The 16,615-nt window shown below is 54.8% G+C and overlaps 1 protein-coding gene across 2 annotated transcripts in view; it reads left to right on the top strand.

Annotated features, from left to right (window-relative positions):
• Positions 1-188: 188 nt before the first annotated feature.
• Positions 189-16,615, top strand: part of Rfx2 (regulatory factor X2) — a 79,546-nt gene continuing 63,119 nt past the window's right edge. Inside the window, exon 1 of one of the 2 annotated variants that reach the window (XM_078034329.1) lies at positions 189-385. The gene's annotated coding sequence lies outside the window, so the exon portion shown is untranslated. The remainder of the gene's footprint in view (positions 386-16,615) is intronic. The other variant, XM_078034326.1, reaches the window with a different exon arrangement.

The raw sequence follows: 16,615 nt of genomic DNA, 5'->3' as shown, positions 1-16,615 counted from the left end.
ATTGGCCCGGCCTCGCCCTCTTTCTCGGTGGGGAACGCCCCCCGCGATAGGCACTTCATTCCTCCAATAGGACTCCGCAGGGCCTCGCGCTCCGCCCCTTGCCCGTTGGAGGCGGGCGTGGGCGGTCCGTTGAGGGGGTGGGGCGTGGAGCCTGGTAACCGTTGCCGGTAACAACGCCCCGCCCCGTCGCGGCCGGCGGGCGGGCGGCGCGAGGCAGCCCGGCGGGCGGGCGGCGGGAGCCGGAGGAGGAGCGGCCGCCGCCGCCACCGCCGCCGCCATAGAGACTGTAGCCGTGGAGACTGTTACTTACCAACGGGGACCAACACGCAGCAGCCGCCGCCGCCGCCGCGGGAGCCGCTGCCCGAACTCCCGGCCCGAACTCCAGGTGACCGATGCGACCGTCCGGGAAGTGCGGGGAGCGGCGGGGACCCCGCCCGGGGGGCCGGGGATCGGGGAGAGCACCCCGCCGAGCACCCCGAGCGCCCGGGACGGCGCACCCGGGCCCCGCCTCGGCGCCCCGGGCCCCGCGCGCCGCTGAGTTTGGGGGTCCCAGGCGACGCCCCCTCCCTCTTTGTAGCAGTCTCGGCGAGTGGGAACCCGTCGCCTCACTTTTTACAAAACTTCCTGGGGTGCGGCCGCCCGGGGACCCTCGGCCAGCTTTGGGCTCCCCATTAGGGGCCGAGGACCCGTCACTCTTGTGCCCGCATCCAGAGCCCGGAGCGGGACCGCGGGCAACTGACCCGGACGCCTTCCCTCCCAGGCCTCGCAAACTGGGGGCGACCGGAGAGTCCTCTGCCGTCACTCCCAAAAGTTCTGAAACCGGGGCACCCCTTGGGGCCCCTCTCTCTTTCAGTCTCACACTCCCCGAACTGGGGGTCCTGGAAGGCGCCGTTTTCGTTTATGCCCCAGCTCCTGGATTGTTAGTGTCCCGGGACCCCTTTCCCTTGGACCCCCGAGACACACTGATTTCGGGGCAGCCCTGGAACCCGCTTCTCGCACTTTGCGCAGAAAAGTCGGCGTGCTGGCGCTGGGAGAGCCCCTCCTGCCCTGCTCGCGGTGAGACCCCGGCCCCGCGTGTGCGGGTCCCCGCCGGTGCTTCCCGCGCCTCCCCCGAGTCTCCGCGCACCCCCGCGGCTCCCCCATTAGGATCTACAGGGAAGCGGAAAAAGTTCACCCATCACCGAAGTGGATTTTTTTTTTGGAGTCTTCCTAGTTAGCGCAGGAGCCCGAGAGCTGGCGCGCCTTCCCGGCCGCGCGGCGCGGTGCGAGCGTCGGTGGTGAGACCCACCCTGGCCCGCGCCCCGCGCCGCGCTCGTTCCTCTCCTGCGCAGCCCGGGAGAAGCCGCGGCGCCTGCTGCCTGTCGCCCGGCTCGTTCAGGGGCCCCGGGCCCCAGCTGTCGGGCCACTTGGGCGGGAGGCGGAGGTTCGCTTTCTTATTTTAACCTCGCTCTGCAGGAACGGAGAAGGGACCGGGCAGAGTTTGGTCCGTCCCGAGCACGAGCCCGGGGCTTCTGCCTGTCCCCGGGACCTCATTCCCATTTGGGATGTTTTTGGTACCCTCCCCCACTATTTTCTTGCTTTGCGCTGTGAACTGTCAGCGCAGGATTTAGTGAGGTTCCCCCTCCCGATGGGATTCGCTCTCAAGATCCAAAGTTAATCAAGGGTTTGCTGGAGGTTCATGATCAGTTTCAGGGAACTTCCCCACAAAGTGCTGCTGCTGCTGCTGCGCCTTCTGCGCGTTCCTCCTACATATGTACAGGGATTATGTGTCAAATAAAATGTGAGAAGTGGAGGTGAATTAAACACACTTTCAGGCCAATAATCATGACGCGAAACCTCAATAGGAACTTCTTTTTAGTTTTGCCTGTCTGTACTGTCCAGATGTTCTTCTCTTTTTGTTTCGTGCTCTGAAGCGGTGTGAAAGTTTAGACAGACAGATATGTGTGTGTGTATGTATATTATTATATGAAGATTCTTACCCTGTCCTTCTGGATGTGACTACCTCCTGTTTCTCCCAAAGTCTTGCATTGACCTGAAAATAACCCTGGAAATGGCTGCTCACCTATTCTGCTCACTGAGAAGCAAGGGTTGTCCGGTGAGAGCCCCTAGGAGAGGAATTTAATTTCCTCTGTCACTAGAGCTCCTTCATCCACAGGCTGCGCCACACTTTGGTGGGGGTTAATGATGGAAAAGCTACCACTGTTACTTGATCCTGTATAGCTCCACTGTTTGGGGCCGGGAACAGATTCAGAAATAGTCTGCCCCTGCAGCATGAGCCTTACCGAATCATTTCACCCTTGAGATGTGCCTCTACAAACCACTGAGCCTGAGAGCAGAGGGACAGAGTCATCAATTACCTCAAGTAACAGGATATTCAGTGAAGTTGGCTTTCTGGGCAAAGGGCACGTGTTACCTTTAAAAGTATTGGTAGTGCTGTTTTTCATCTCTTGATGGTGTTTATTACCCAAGTGCTAATAGGATGGATCTGTGCACCAGAAATACCACACTGGGGAATGGTTTCTCTGGGTCTCATTCCTTAGATCTGATTTTGAGTTTCATATGAGAGTTACAATTAATAGTAATATTTAATTAATTTAAACTTAATTAATATTGTAATTGAGTAAAAAAATCTGAGTATACTTGTGAGTTTTTTTTCCATTTTTTTATTGATTGTTCAAAACATTACAGAGCTCTTGATATATCATCTTTCATACATTTGACTCAATTGGGTTTTGAACTCCCCAAATACATAATGCAGACTCACTTCTGTTTACTTGTGAGTTTTTTATATGAGTAGTGTTTCTTTTGCTCATAAAATTCTAGGACTGGTGGGAACCACATCTTATATGTTAGTTTTTAATTAACTGAAGGGTGACAGCTTCTTTATATAATGCACCCCATGCCCACCTACTTATTTGTAAATTATGAAACTTTTTAAAAAGCAAAGGGAAGTTCCCAGAGAGACCATCTCACTTCTTGGGACCCTCAGCAATTGGAAGAGTCGTCAGCACCATTCCCCATCAGCGTCCAAGTTGCAGGGTCCTCTGCACTCCCATGAGGACACATCCAGATTTCTGCCCTAAATTATAGGACTATTTGCATGAAACGGAGTGGAGAAGGATCATAAGTGGAGTCATATCAGTTCAGGTCATGTTTTGTCATCAGATGAGTCTATCAATTTGTTTTAAGATTTCCCAGTGTTCAGGTCAGATTTCTGTAAGGGGCTGTGGACTTGTTTAGAAAGTTGCTTTGATTTTAGTTTCATATTATTTCATATTCTGCCTCCTCCAGAATTTCAGTGGGGATTAACCCTCCAGGCCACACTCTCACAGCATGTGCCTAGCGGAGCGGATGCACTTGATTCATTAAAGGGACTGCAGAGTGACGGTGGAAGGCATGAGTGTCAGGGTTAGAGGAATCTGAAGACACCACATGCTTCTTGGAAACCCCAAGATCAGCAAAGAATTCTTATAGAAAATAAAATGGAGAACTTTAGGAAAGGAAGACCAGAATGGCGAGGGTTTGTGGGCGAGGGAAGGACAAGGAAAGGGGGAGAAGGGCCCGGGAGAACTCTGGAGGGAGTTCCTGCCAGAAAGCCCCAGCGGGCTCAGGATGCTCTCCCTGCCCCCAGTGTCCTTCGGTGCCTGCTGGGCAGTCCAGGCGGATTCTGCAGCTAAGCTGAGCTCACCACAGCCCCCCTAAACCTGCCCCCACCTTAGTAAATATTAACAACTTGCTTCTCTCAGTTGCTCACATCAAAACCCTGAAGTCAATCTTGGCTCCTTTCTCCTGGGCTGTCGTATCCTGTCCACTGTCCCTTAACCATGTCCCACCACTTCTCCCGGCAGTCCTGGTTCAAGCCACCAGGAGGGTCCTGTGCAGGTGATGCCTTCGGTGGCCTATGGCAGTCCATCCTCAGCCCAGAAGCTGTTCATCTGAGGGGGCCATATTCATGCCTGTTTTCTATTCTTCAGCTCAAACCTGTCCAGTCAGTGGCTCTCACCTCAACATGGAGCAAAAACCAAAGTCACCCTCATTCCCCAGTCAGTGCCTCCGTGGCCTCACCTTTGACCTCCCTGGCATTGCTGCCTCTCAGAAACCCAGCACCTGCAAAGTCCTTGCCCAGGAATTGGGAGGGCTCGCTGCCTCCAAGCCCCATCCCAGATGTCATGGGCCACTCACTCAGAAATGGCGGTGCACTCGGCCTCCCTCCCTCTTCCCCGTCTCCGTGGTGTTGGACACTGTGCGGTCGGCCTGCTTATTTTGTCATCACCACCCTCATGAGACTGTCAGCCTGGTGAGGGCAGCAGTTTGCGTACCTTCTACATCCCCAGGGCTGAGAACAACCCTGGCCCAGGAACCAGTGCTTTCCTGCAGGCCTGCAAGGACAGCCCCTGTGGGGTGGAGAGTGGCTCCTCGGGGACCACGAGAGCCCCCGCTGAGACTTGGCAGAGCTCAGACTGGATGAATGAGGGCCGAGAAGGAAGGGAAAGCTAGTTCCTCAGCTCCCGCCCCACGGGGAGTGACAGCTTGGAGTGCCGCAGGAGGGTTCAACGGGGAGAGGCAGGGACTGTGGATGAGTAGCGATAGCTTATGTGGCTGCTGTGGTAGAAATAATTTCTGTCAACCCCCTAGCCCAGGGCTTGGCACCTACAAGGTGCTCAGGAAGCCTGTCGTTATAATTACTAAGTAATAAGTGGCCCGGGTTGTCCGTTCGTGACTGGATTTCCTGACTACCACCGGATGCTGAGGAAGCATTCAGCAAGGACGTCCTGCTGGATTGCATGTGGACCTCGTGCGGTCTGTTTTAAGGTAGGAAATGCCTGAAGTTAATCTAGGAATTTAGTGGACAAACACATCCCTCTGCAAGGGTGAGTGCTGGCAGGAGCTCCAACAACAACACAGCAGCTGAATTCCACGTCACGGCCGTCGTGTGAGGCCGCCTGAAGTCCGCCCGAGGTCCAGGGCAGCTCCACAGCAGAACTCATAGATGAGAACGTTTCAAAACTGTTTCCCTTCTGTTATCACTGCTCTTCAACGCCAGCCCGGTTGGCATCTGGAGGTGTGCCATCTGGAGACGAGGACTGGGCCGGTCTCCGTGCAAGGCCTTGAGCCAGGCCCGTAGGAGCGGGCGGCCGCGGGCTGCACCTGGCTCTTCTCCGCGAGGCCGCATTCCTGTTCCGTGATGCACGGTCCTGCAGGTCTTGACACTGCTCCGTGGCCTGGCAGGGCCTGATTCTCGTTCTCAGTGGCTGTGAATTCTCCGACTTCCCGACAGACGCAGTTGACTGTCTGCAGCTGGTTCCACGTGAGTGGGTTTCGGAGCCACGGATCACTTCCCACCTGCCATGGTTCCCGTTCTAAATGGAAGACGTCATAAAGCCATTAAAACAGGGAGAACTGACATGCAGTGGCCCAATAGAGTGATTAGTTGTCATTTAAACAAAGCGCAGACGTGCTGCACACGGTGACCCTGTTCCTGTGCGGTCGTTTTGGCCCTGTGTGTCTGGGGACTGCGGTGACTCATAAGGAACTTTGTGGATGGTGAACTGAACCAAAACTTGAGGCCACACAACAGTGCCTGTGGTACTGACCGGCCCCTGCTGTCAGCGGAGCCCTCGAGGTGCTGGCCCTGTGCTGTTGGCGGGGAGAGGCTTGGGCAGGGGCAGCAGGGACCAAGTTCCTGTGGTGGCGGGGAACCAGCTGGGCCCGGGCAAGGCCTAGAAAGGGTGCTGGTGCCGGTGAGCAGCAGGGGAGAGGAAGGGAGCCGGCAGCTTTCCAAGGCCTCCGTGGCACGAGGAAGGGTTTGGCTGCTCTTGTGGGTCTGATGTAGACCTCTGTAGGTTTGGCCCTGGTGTAGGTGTCCGTGGAGGGGCACAGCCACCGCTGCAGCTCTGGTGCACACCTCCGCCTTGGTCCATCGCTCACAGCTCCCGCCCTCTGCCAGTCAGGCCCTGTCCACAGCACGGCAGGTGCTCTCAGGAGGGAGGCCAGCTCTGTCTGCAGGGGTCAGGAAAGCCGCGAAGGAGGGCATGGCTTGAGCTGAATCTGGGGACAGTGGGATGTGGTCAGGCAGGTCCTAGTGCAAGTACAGAGCCCACGGGAGGTTAGGCTAGAGAGGGGACCCAGGGACAGGGCAGGGCCTCGTCTAAGCAGGGCTTGGTAAAACTCTCTCCGCTGGATCCAGCCCGGCCTGTCTGCAGGAGTAAAGTTTTGTTGGCACCCTGCCACGCCCATCCACTTACATATCCTGTCTGTCTGTGTTTACCCAGCAATGACAGGGTTGAGTATTTGCGACAGAAACAGAATGTGGCCTGTAGAGCCTGAGATATTTACAGTCTGGCCCACCCCCTGGCTAGCCCGGGCGTTTGTCTGTGTTGCTGGCTGAGAGGCCCTGGCCATGCCTGCAGCAGAGGCCCTGGGAGGCTGCAGGCGAATGCAGGGGATGGTGGTGAGGCCTTCCGAGAAGCACAGTGGGGGGGGGGGTGCAGAGCTGAGGACCCTGAGGCCGCGTGGGACCTGGGACTCTCTGAGTGGCCATGGAGGAGCCCAGGCCATGCCCACGTGCCTGCATTAGGGGTTGGCCGAGCTGGACTGTTCAGTGAGTGGGGAACATGGAGACACTGGTTTGGGGCAGGGGGAGGCGATGAGTGCAGTCCTGTACTTGGCGAGTCTGAGATGCTAGTGAGACAGGCAGGGGACCGTCCTCCAGGAGGGAGCTGGATGTTGGTGCTTGTAGCTGGGGGGCGGCCAGGCTGGGGGTCAAGCTGCAGGAGAGGTCAGCAGGTAATGGGTCATTTCAGTCATGAAGTGGGTCGGGAGAGAAGGCCAAGGACAGACTCAAGGAACAAGAAGCCGCAGAAGAGTCGGGAGGAAAGTTGTTGCGTGCTTTGTTTCATTTTTATTTTTTAGTTGTAGTTGGACACAACACCTTTCTTTCACTTATTTATTTTTATGTGGTGCTGAGGATGGAACTAGGGGTCTCACATGCCAGGCGAGTGCTCTACCGCTGAGCCACACCCCCAGCCCCAGCGTGTTTTGTTTTTAATTATAGCAAAATGACTTCCCGGTGACTGGTGACCGTCTTAACCCCGGTGAAGCTGCAGCTCAGGGCCTGAGCGCCTTCACACTGTGCAGCCCTCCCTCCAGAGGCCCTCCCCTCCCCCGTGACACTCAGCCCCCAGCCCTGCTCCGACCCGCTGCTTCGCCCTCTGTGGATGTGAGTCTAGGGACCGCCTGTGGGCGAGTCCTGCAGGGTGTGTGCCTTATTCCACTGAACACGATGTCCTCAGGGCCTGTCCTCGAGGTAGCAGGCATCAGAATTCCCTTACCCTTTAGACTAAATGACGGCTCAGCGCCGGGCTGGACCACAGGGGTATCTGTCCACGCACGCGGCACTGTTTCCCCCTCCGGCTGCCCTGAGTCGGGCTGCACAGAGGAGCTCTGAAGGACTGTGATGGAGGGAGAGCCGGGAGGCGGCTGGGAAGGCCAGGGCGGAGATGACCCGAAAGACCGCGCACCAGCAAGGTCCAAGTCTGGCGGAGCCTGGAAGGATGGGACTGGGGCAAGTGCCAGTTAAAAAAGGGTCCTGTCCTCAAAAAAAGGCAGAAGGTCTGGATCGTGAGCACTTGTCTCCCTGGAAACTGTCGCAATCATACGGTGACATGGAGTCCAGGCCTGAAGTAGCAGCAGCACCTAATTACGCTGATTTTTAAAATGTGAGCTGATTATCACTGAGAAACGCTGCTGTGTTTCCAAGAATATGTTTCTGTTGGGAAGGTGATCTGTGGGGCAAGGCCTTGGTAGGAGTTTCCAGAAAAGTGACCAGCCCACGAAAATGTGTGCCTGCCCTGCCCAGGCCGGGGGAGCCCAAGGAGAAGCCCAGCTTCCCTCGGGGTCTTGCCCCCTCTCCTGGTCCCGGGCACCTGCAGACAGAGGCATTGCAATTCCAGACCCACAGATGGTGGGAAAAGAATGTGCTTCCAGTTAAAAAAAAAATTGTTCCTTTTCTAAAATAATTCACCATAGTTGGGACTTCTTTCTGTGGAGACCTTTGTGGGGTCTCCATTTATTCAGCAAATATTTGTTCACCCCAAATCCTCACCTTCTGAGGCGCTTATACTTAGCTGAGGCTGTGAGCGTGTCACTGTAGCATCCCGTGGAAAGCCGGGGGGGGGGGGCAGTGGCTGAAGAAATTCAAAACTGCTCACAGCCGCTGGTGACTGATGTTCAGATGCTCAGCGAGGACCAGCAGATGCATCTCAGGAGCACGTGGCCTGAGTAAATCACAGTGCGGTTAGGTACAGAGCCGTGAGCAGACCTGCCCAGACACCTTCTGGGAGCCCCTGAGGACGCGTGGTGTAGTCCACAACAGGTTTCCCTGGTGGCCGCGCTCACCCAGGACACTGGGCAGGCAGCTGGCAGTTCCTTAGTGCACAGCCTGCAGGAGGCGGGACTGAGGACGGCCAGGCCTCCCCACCTAGGCTTCCGGGGCCTGCCTTCCCGCTGCTGTGTCCTGCCAAGCCCAGCTTCCCTCGGGGTCTAGGTGAGAGGCCTCTGGAGTCCTTGCCTTCTGCTGTTGGCTCAGCCCTCCTCTCCTAGAAGCCTCAGTCACCACCACAAGCGCCCGCCATGGCCACTCCGTCTCTCGGCTATGGCTCCTTTTGCAGCCGGGCCCCTGCCTCTTGTGAGTCCTGCTTTCTCTCTCCGACTCCCGGCCTTGCCTGGGAGGACAGATGGACACTTCCCCTCTCTACTTCATCAGCCAGACTTCTGTACTGGCCCCTTTGCTGTGACCACGCAGACAGCTCAGCGTCCAGGGCTCATCTCCGCCCAGCCCCGGGCCCTTCCCCCACATCACCCTTCTCTTCTCCCAACGGATGCCAGACCCGCACCAGGTCTAGGCTTTCCTGTCCCCTCTCGGTGCAGTGTCATCTCTACATTGAAAATCGTGCTCTTAAGACTCTAATCCAGTGTGCTGTCACCTTGGAAACTGGGGTCTTTGTTGGTGAGTTGAGTGGGATTATGTGGGACCAGCACTGGGTCCCCATCACTGCAGGTGGCCCCCGGGGGCCCGATGATTCCTGGTGGAGCAGACTCTTATGGTACCGTGGGGTGTCGAGCAGCCCCTGCTCCACCTGCCCAAGGCACATTTCCTCTCCAAACGATGCTCCCAACTATGTCTCCTGGGTGGAAACAGAGTCACCCCCCCTGGGACCACTAGATAATTAGCCAGAAGTGACTGGGACCACAGAAGAGTCACCCCGGCACTCAGCTTTAGTGTCACTATGCTGCTCTAACACACAGTAGTGATATATGCATCTTATTTCCTCTTCTCCACCGTCACAGGCTCTCCCTGCCATCCTTCCCACAGGCCACAGTACGTAGGTGTCACGTGTAACACACGAGGCAGTAAAACCCATGAGCCTGGGTGCTCTCCAGACCTGTGGGGCCCACACCAACTGAGCGTGGCTTTCAGTTTTAACAAAAGAAAAATCCCAACGCCTTCAAATCGCCATGTTTTTGATTCTGTCTAAATTAACATTCCAGCCCTTTCAATATGTAGATTCTTTGACAAAATCCCCAAAGAAATTTTAATCAAAGACCTCTACTGTTAATTGACTTCCTTTTTTTGCCCAGCCAAAATTGCAAGTCAAGTTCTTTTCCAAAAAGTTTTGGGGTCTCGTGGGGGGAGTGGAGTCTTATAATGGAAACGCTGCCTGTCTCATTGCTAGGAGCCGAGTACACAGTGGAGAATATTAAATGCCCAACTCTCTGTCTAAGCCAATCCCAGTGGTTTGATTATCTCTTGTTTGGATTTGGGAGATTTCACTTTTGAAAAAGCTGATTTGGAGCAAATCTAGTGCAATTTCATTAACCAACTGACGGAATTCTCCGTTTTGCTCTGAGGAAAAGCAAGGGTAAGTTGTGTTGTAAACCTTGGTTCTTCCTGTGGCTTGAGTGGTTTGTGAGAGATTTGACAGCTCTCTTGACTGCTGGGCCACCCTCAGGAAGTCAGCCCTGTGCCCCGGCTGTGCCCCAGGAGGAAGCAGAGGTGCAGAGTGGGATCTGCTCCCCAGGGCAGGACCAGACACTTGCCTTCTTTCTGGCCCTCCCAGCAGGGCCTGGGTAGATCCCTCCCACGTGCTGGGATCTCCAGCCCTCTCTGATGCTCACTGTGGTCACTCAGGATTCACAAGCTCAATGTCAAAGAAAAAGAGCAAGAATGTCCTCATGGGGAGCTGGAGGCGCTGGGTCAAGGTCACTGCCAGTGTCTCTGATGGTGTGGGAGACGCAGCCCACTGAGGTTCCCCCATCCTGGTCTTAGAGGGCTGGATCGGCCAAGGGCTCACCACACTGCCCCAGCAGGGAGGGCCTCGACTCCTGAAGTTTCTACCAGGTACCCCCGATTTCTCATTCGACTAAGAATTCTTACTAGGTGAGGTCTTTTGTTGTTGTCCGCAGTGCTGGGGATCAACCCTGGTCCTCACGACGCTCGGTGACCTGCCCTACTGCTGGCCTGCAGCCCCTCCCCAGCTCACTTTTTCCCATTTTTTATTGGTACGTTATGATTATGCACCATGGTGAAACTCACTCATGGTGTGACAATATGATTTTCCCCTTTCCCTCTCCTCCTCCCCCTGGCTCTCTTCCTCTACTCCACTGTCTCCCTTAGATTTTCAGGAGCCCCCCACCCCCTTTCTTTTCCTTTTTCCTCTCCAGCTTCCACATATGAGAGAAACATATGACCCTTGACCTTCTGAATTTGGCTTATTTTGCTTAACATAATGTCCTCAAGTTCCATCCATTTTCCTGCAAATGACATGATTTCATTCTTCGTGGCTGAAGCAAGCTCCCCTGCATACACACGCCGTGTTTTCTTTATCCCTCTTCCCTCACGGACACCCAGGCTGGCTCGGTGTCTGGCTGTAGTGAATTGTGCTGCTGTAGACTGGCCAGGCGGGAGCCGGGAGTCCCTGTAGCCCTGGCTGGCTCTCCTGAGGGTGAATGCAGAGGAGTGCACTGCCGTACGGTTTCTGCAGTGGTCACAGTCATCTGAGTGTCTTTTTTTTTTTTTTTTTTTGGTACCAGGAATTGAATCCAGGGGTGCTTAACCCCTGAGCCACATCTCCAGCCCCTTTTCATATTTTATTTAGAAACAGGATCTCGCTGAATTGCTTCCGGCCTTGAAAGTGCTGAGGCTGGCTTTGAACTCACGATCCCCCTTGCCTCAGGCTCCCAAGCAGCTGCGACTACAGGCCTGAGAGTCATTTTTAATGCAAGTCAAACTCAAAGCTAATACAGAAAATCATTAATACAGAAAATTATTAGCCAGAAAGAGTATCTTGAGGGAAAGACCTTTAGAACAAATACAGTCTCTTCTTGATATTCCAGCCCACCACAGAGGCATGACTTCCTGGGCAGTGGAACTCCTGGAGGATTCCCAGTAGAAACTCGGATACACTTGTACTTCAGGTGTCTGGCACAGAGTTCTTAGATAAAATGACACCGGCTGTGCCTCCCACGCTCGTCTCTGATCCACTAAGACCTTCTGGGTGGGGGTGGCAGTCCCAGTTCCTGCAGAGGGGGTTGGGCCGTTTGGAAGTAGAAACCCAGCGCAGGTCAGCATGATCTGGGTGAACCCGCGGAGACCAGGTGTCCCCCACGGGAAGGCCGAGTGACCTTCAGGTCTCCAGTGTTCTTCCCGTGAGCAAATGCTTTCCCCTTGGTGTACCCGGGGGCTCTTCCGGGAAAGGCAGAGCGGGCCTGTCAGCCATAGGTCAGTGCCAGTGGGCAGGGCAGCAGCTCTGCTCTCAGGGGCGCAGCCAGATTTTAAAATTGTCACTGTCAGGTGACCAAGGTTAGGTTTGAGAATCAAGGCCACGTGAGTCGCCGCCAGGTGCCTCCCGTGTGTCCATCAAGGCGCTGCTTTCTGCGCTTTCCACTCCCGAGTCCAGACACGGTGAATGGAAAATTCCAGAGATAACCAATGCACTGGTTTAGATGAGTTTAACTATGGGATATTGTGACAGTTGCTCTACTTTAGGGTCACTGTTAATCTCTGTTCACCACTTACAAGCTGCCCTAGGTGCGCGCACACAGGAAAACGCGTCACCCCCGTAGTGTTCAGTGCTTCAGCTGCGGGTGGGTCTTGCAGTGTGTCTCCTGCAGATCTGGAGGGCTGCTTTGTTACCTCTAGGCCTTGCCAAATCCCACCCAGCAGGCTCCGGACGACTGTCAGGCCCTTAAGAAGGTGACAATCCTGTAGCTTCAGAGTTGCTGGGTCCCCACCTGGGCACCCCGCTGTCCCTGGAAGCCCCAGGTCCCCAGATTCAGCGCCTTGTCTTCCTCCCAGAGGGCAGGCAGGCTCCTGCGCTGCCCGGGCTGGGGGCCAGCTCACCTCGGCCTCCCCCTCCCCCGGCTGCCACCTCTGCCAGGCACTGGACCCTCCGGTCGCTCTGCTCTGGAGCGTCTGCCCTGCATTACTGAGTGTTGGGTTTCGTGCACCCTCGCCTGGGCGGTCCAGTAACTTCTGACCTCTCCCCTCCCAGGAGGGTCCTACGGAGCCCACGGTGCCTCACTCTCCTTCCAAATCCAGTGTTTGAGGCTCCCTCAGTGACAGGGGGCGGGGGTTAAGGGTCTTTCTGAAACCCGGTGGGGCACCCTGACATGGGGAAGCCTGCAGGGCTTACTAACGAAATGTGACTCTGTCCTAAGGTGCCGTCCTGGCGCGTGGCTCGTGCCATTTGACTGCTGTGGGCCCGGCCGGACAGGCTGGTCCAGTGTCTCCCAACCGGAGACTTGCAGGGGATTTGTTTTGCTGAGTGGTCTTCCCGAACAGATAAGAGGAAAACTGCAGCCAGGCTTTAAGAAATATGTGAGGCAAATTGTTTTAAATGGAAGGAGGAACCCATCTAATAAGTTTCTGCAAATTGGCAAAAGCGCCATTATTTTGTTTGAGCAAAGTGCCCTTGTTTTCTTTGGGCCGGGAGCGCCCACAGGACGTGTTAGTATTCCAGCAAGAGAAGCCAGCAGCGCTCAGTCTTCAGGGCCAGCAGTCCATGCTGAGGCGCCGTGGGCAGCTGTTGCTGCTGCCCCTGCCCCTCCGTGGGTGTCGTCGGGAGCACCATGCACCCCACAGGGCCTAGGCCGGGCGCTCCCTGGACTCTCCACCGCCCTTTGCCAGGTGAGGGTTACTTATACACTTGTCCTCTTCTCTGTCACCTTGAGAAGGACTCCCCTCCACTACATTTGCAGGTCACCCAAAAGGACTTATTGAACTGACTTCCACCTTAGTTGATCAAAATCATACTGACGTCTAAAAATTTTGCCTTATTTCTAGTAAAATAGGGACTCTTAGATAGTGATGTTTTATTAAGACTCTTTTGGATTATTTCTGACCAACATGGAAACATAATGCAAGCCACGTGCAATTTCAAATTAAAGGTAAAAAGTGATGTCACCCAATGCACAGTATTAAAATATTTCAAAATGTAATATAGTGGGGAAGACTATTACTGAGTATTTTATGTTTGTTTTGTGTGCTATGTCTTCGAAATCTCAGTGTGGACCAGCTGCGTTTCAAGTGCTCTGCCCCTATGGCCATCGGCGCGGACACTGGCCTGATAGACAAAGGCATTCAAGTGAGGACAGGCACGATTTTTAAGTCTCTCTCTCTCTCTCTCTCTCTCTCCAGTGCTGGGATGGAACCCAGAGGCTGCACTTCATAGCCACTGAAGCCCAAGGCCACTCACAAAGCCCCTTTGCCTTGAGCAGTTTCCCTTTCCTAAGGTGACCCTGGTTGGCCTTGGTAACAGGGGCCTCCTCCTCAGCCGACCAATTCACCCGGGAGCCCCGGTGGCCATCTCAGGACTCTGGAAGCCTTTCACGAGTGCCTACAACCTTTTTACTTCCTCTTTGACCTTAAAGTCATAGCTTCCCATTGTGAGGGAAAAAAATCCAAATAATACAAAGAGAAAGAGAAGAGCCGCTCCCTCTCTCCCCACCTCCTGCCACCACTGAGGAATGCCAGTGTGAACTCTCCAGCTGTCTCACTGCATGGAAACCACACCTGCTAATACCTCATTTTGTTTTATTTTTAAGAGACAGGGTCTTACTCTGTTGCCCAGGATGGCGTTGAGCTCCTGGGCTCCAGTGATCCTCCTGCTTCTGCTTCACAAGTAGCTGGGGCCACAAGCGTGCCACCCTGTCCTTGCACACTCATGTGCCACAGATTCGCCCTTCTGATGTGTAGTTTAGTGGGCGTTGACCTATCACAGGGCTGTGGCGCGCTCACCAGCACTGATTCCAGATATTTCCATCACTCTCAAAGCCCTGTCCTGTGAGCAGTCACCCCTCCGCTCCCCAGCCTCCTGCACCCCCGGCCCCCCCACTCTGTGGACTCACCTGTCTAGACATTTCGTGTCCGTGGGTCACACGCTGTGTGGCCTGAGAGCCTGGTGTTCTCTAAGGCCTCGTGCTGTGCTGTATGTCAGTTCCACTCCTTTTTACGGATGAACTCACACTCTGGTGTTTTCGAAGAGAGCTCCGGGTGTGCCTCTGTCTGCACCCGCGCCTCTCCCCGACGGCCACCTGTCTCTGCGGCCCTCGGCCTGCTGCCCGGGCTCCCTGCACAGGTGTGTCCTGCTGGCTCCTTGTGCGGAGGCGCGTCAGTCGCACTCTTTCATGGCACCTCACCCTGGGCTGCAGGAAGCCAGCACCTCACTGAGCACCAGAGATGTCCCCTTGGCCTCTGCTTCTTGCCACTTGTCATCCAGGCTCCACTCCTGCAGCAAAGACGACTTCCTGCTTCTGCCCTTGCCTCAGACTGCCCCAACTCGAGCAGGACAGCACGCCACCACCTCCCCCGCACATATGTGTCATCTGCCACCGTCCTTGTTCCATTCTTGGCCCCAGAACAACACAGGCTCCGGACCTTCTAAGCATTTTGGGATACCTGGTCACAGGCCCTGGGAACCTGATGACAGCTGTGTCCCCCCTGCCTAGGAAAACACGCTGCACCCACCTACCTTCTGCAGGCCCCTGCCAGCCCTCTCCTAGGCCCGCTCACGGTCAGGCCTGCCCTGCCACTCGGGCCCCACGTGCCTGACTCAGCCTCCTCCTGTCACAGTGAGCTGCATGCTCAGGCCAGGCCGCCTATGCCCCAGGAGCCTGCGCTGGGCCGGCCGTTCCACCACAAGTCCAGGCCTGTGGCCCCTGGGCAGCCTCGCCTCCCTGGCCCCGGGATTCCCTGTTGACGTGTGTTCTGGACTTCCCTGTCTCTGCCCTCCCCGAAGCAAGCGTTCTGCCCCTTCCCCAGAGGAAGACTTTTCCCCGGGTCCTGCCTGCAGCCTGCTGTGCCACCCCCGTCTGGAAGTGTCTTCGTGGGTCCCTGTGGGTCCCTGTGCCTCATCACGCCAATTGGGCATCAGTTTGTTCTCTCCTCGAGGAGGGAGTCTGTGATGAACTTCTTTCTTGCTCTTCTTGACCTCTGATTTAGTATAGATTTTTTTTTCTCTTTATACAAACAATTTAAAATCAGAATTTCTAAGACCTAGTCCTGGACACAGTTATTTATCCTTTATCTGAACTTTTCTCCTATTTTAAATCTACTAGATCATAATTTTTAAGCATCTTTAAGGTCTCTGAGACACCAACCTCAATTGATTTTCCTTTTTTTCTCTCAGGAATGTAGAGCCTTCTAGAGGCTCCCTGCTCCTGCCACCCCGCAGTGGCCTGCTCTCTGAGGTCCAGCTGGGCCTGCAGTCTGTGGTTCTTCCCACTCCCAGCAGGGCCTCTTCCCACCTCAGACCCCTCCGCCCAGCCTCTGTGCTCGCTGTCCACTCCGCTCCTCGGTCGTCCCCTGGTTGATTCTATTTATGGGGCACCAGAAGCAAGTCACTTCCTTCTACCTTTCTCCTCCCTGTTGCTGGATATTTTCCCAAAGAAAGTCTCTTAGGGATCATTGGTTACCAAAGTTCATTTCTGAAATGTTAAAAAGAATTTTGACTTTGTAAGTTCTCAGCATCACATGGCACTTCTTCCAAGGCAAAGAGCCTGGTAGTTTCTGTATCAGCTCTTTTTCTTCTGTCATTTGTTAACTCTTACCATATCAATTAAAAAAAAAAAAAGCACAAGGTAAAATCCATGTGACATAAAACTCACCATTTGAAGATGGCTTCCACTCAGTGGCCTTAAGACATTCCAGGTCCTGTGCAGCCGTCAGCGCTCCCAGACCTGGAACCTGCCACCAGCCCCAGAAGCCCTGTGCCTACCAGAAGCCCATCACCAGGCACCCATCTCTTGTCTGTCTGTACATGTGGGATGCCCGCCACGTGGCCTTCTGTGGCTGGCTCCTTCTCCTAGGGCGATGTTTGGAAGTTCATTCATACTGCGACATGGATCTTCCCGGCTGAGCGGTATTTAATTGTATGTAGATATCACAGTTTATTTCTCATTTACCTGTTGATGGACATTGGGGTTGGTTTTTGCTTTCTGACTATTATGATCAATGCTGCTATGAACATTTGTGTGCGAATTTTTGTGTGGACATATTTTCATCCTTCTTTCTTCATGTAGGTAGGGTTGCGTGGCTGGTCATGTGTTTAACTGCAGA

This window comes from Ictidomys tridecemlineatus, chromosome 2 (genome assembly GCF_052094955.1).
Source record: "Ictidomys tridecemlineatus isolate mIctTri1 chromosome 2, mIctTri1.hap1, whole genome shotgun sequence".
Classification (NCBI taxonomy): Eukaryota; Metazoa; Chordata; class Mammalia; order Rodentia; family Sciuridae; genus Ictidomys; species Ictidomys tridecemlineatus.
Note: the sequence above shows the minus strand (reverse complement) of the source record. Positions and strands in the feature narration are given on the sequence as shown.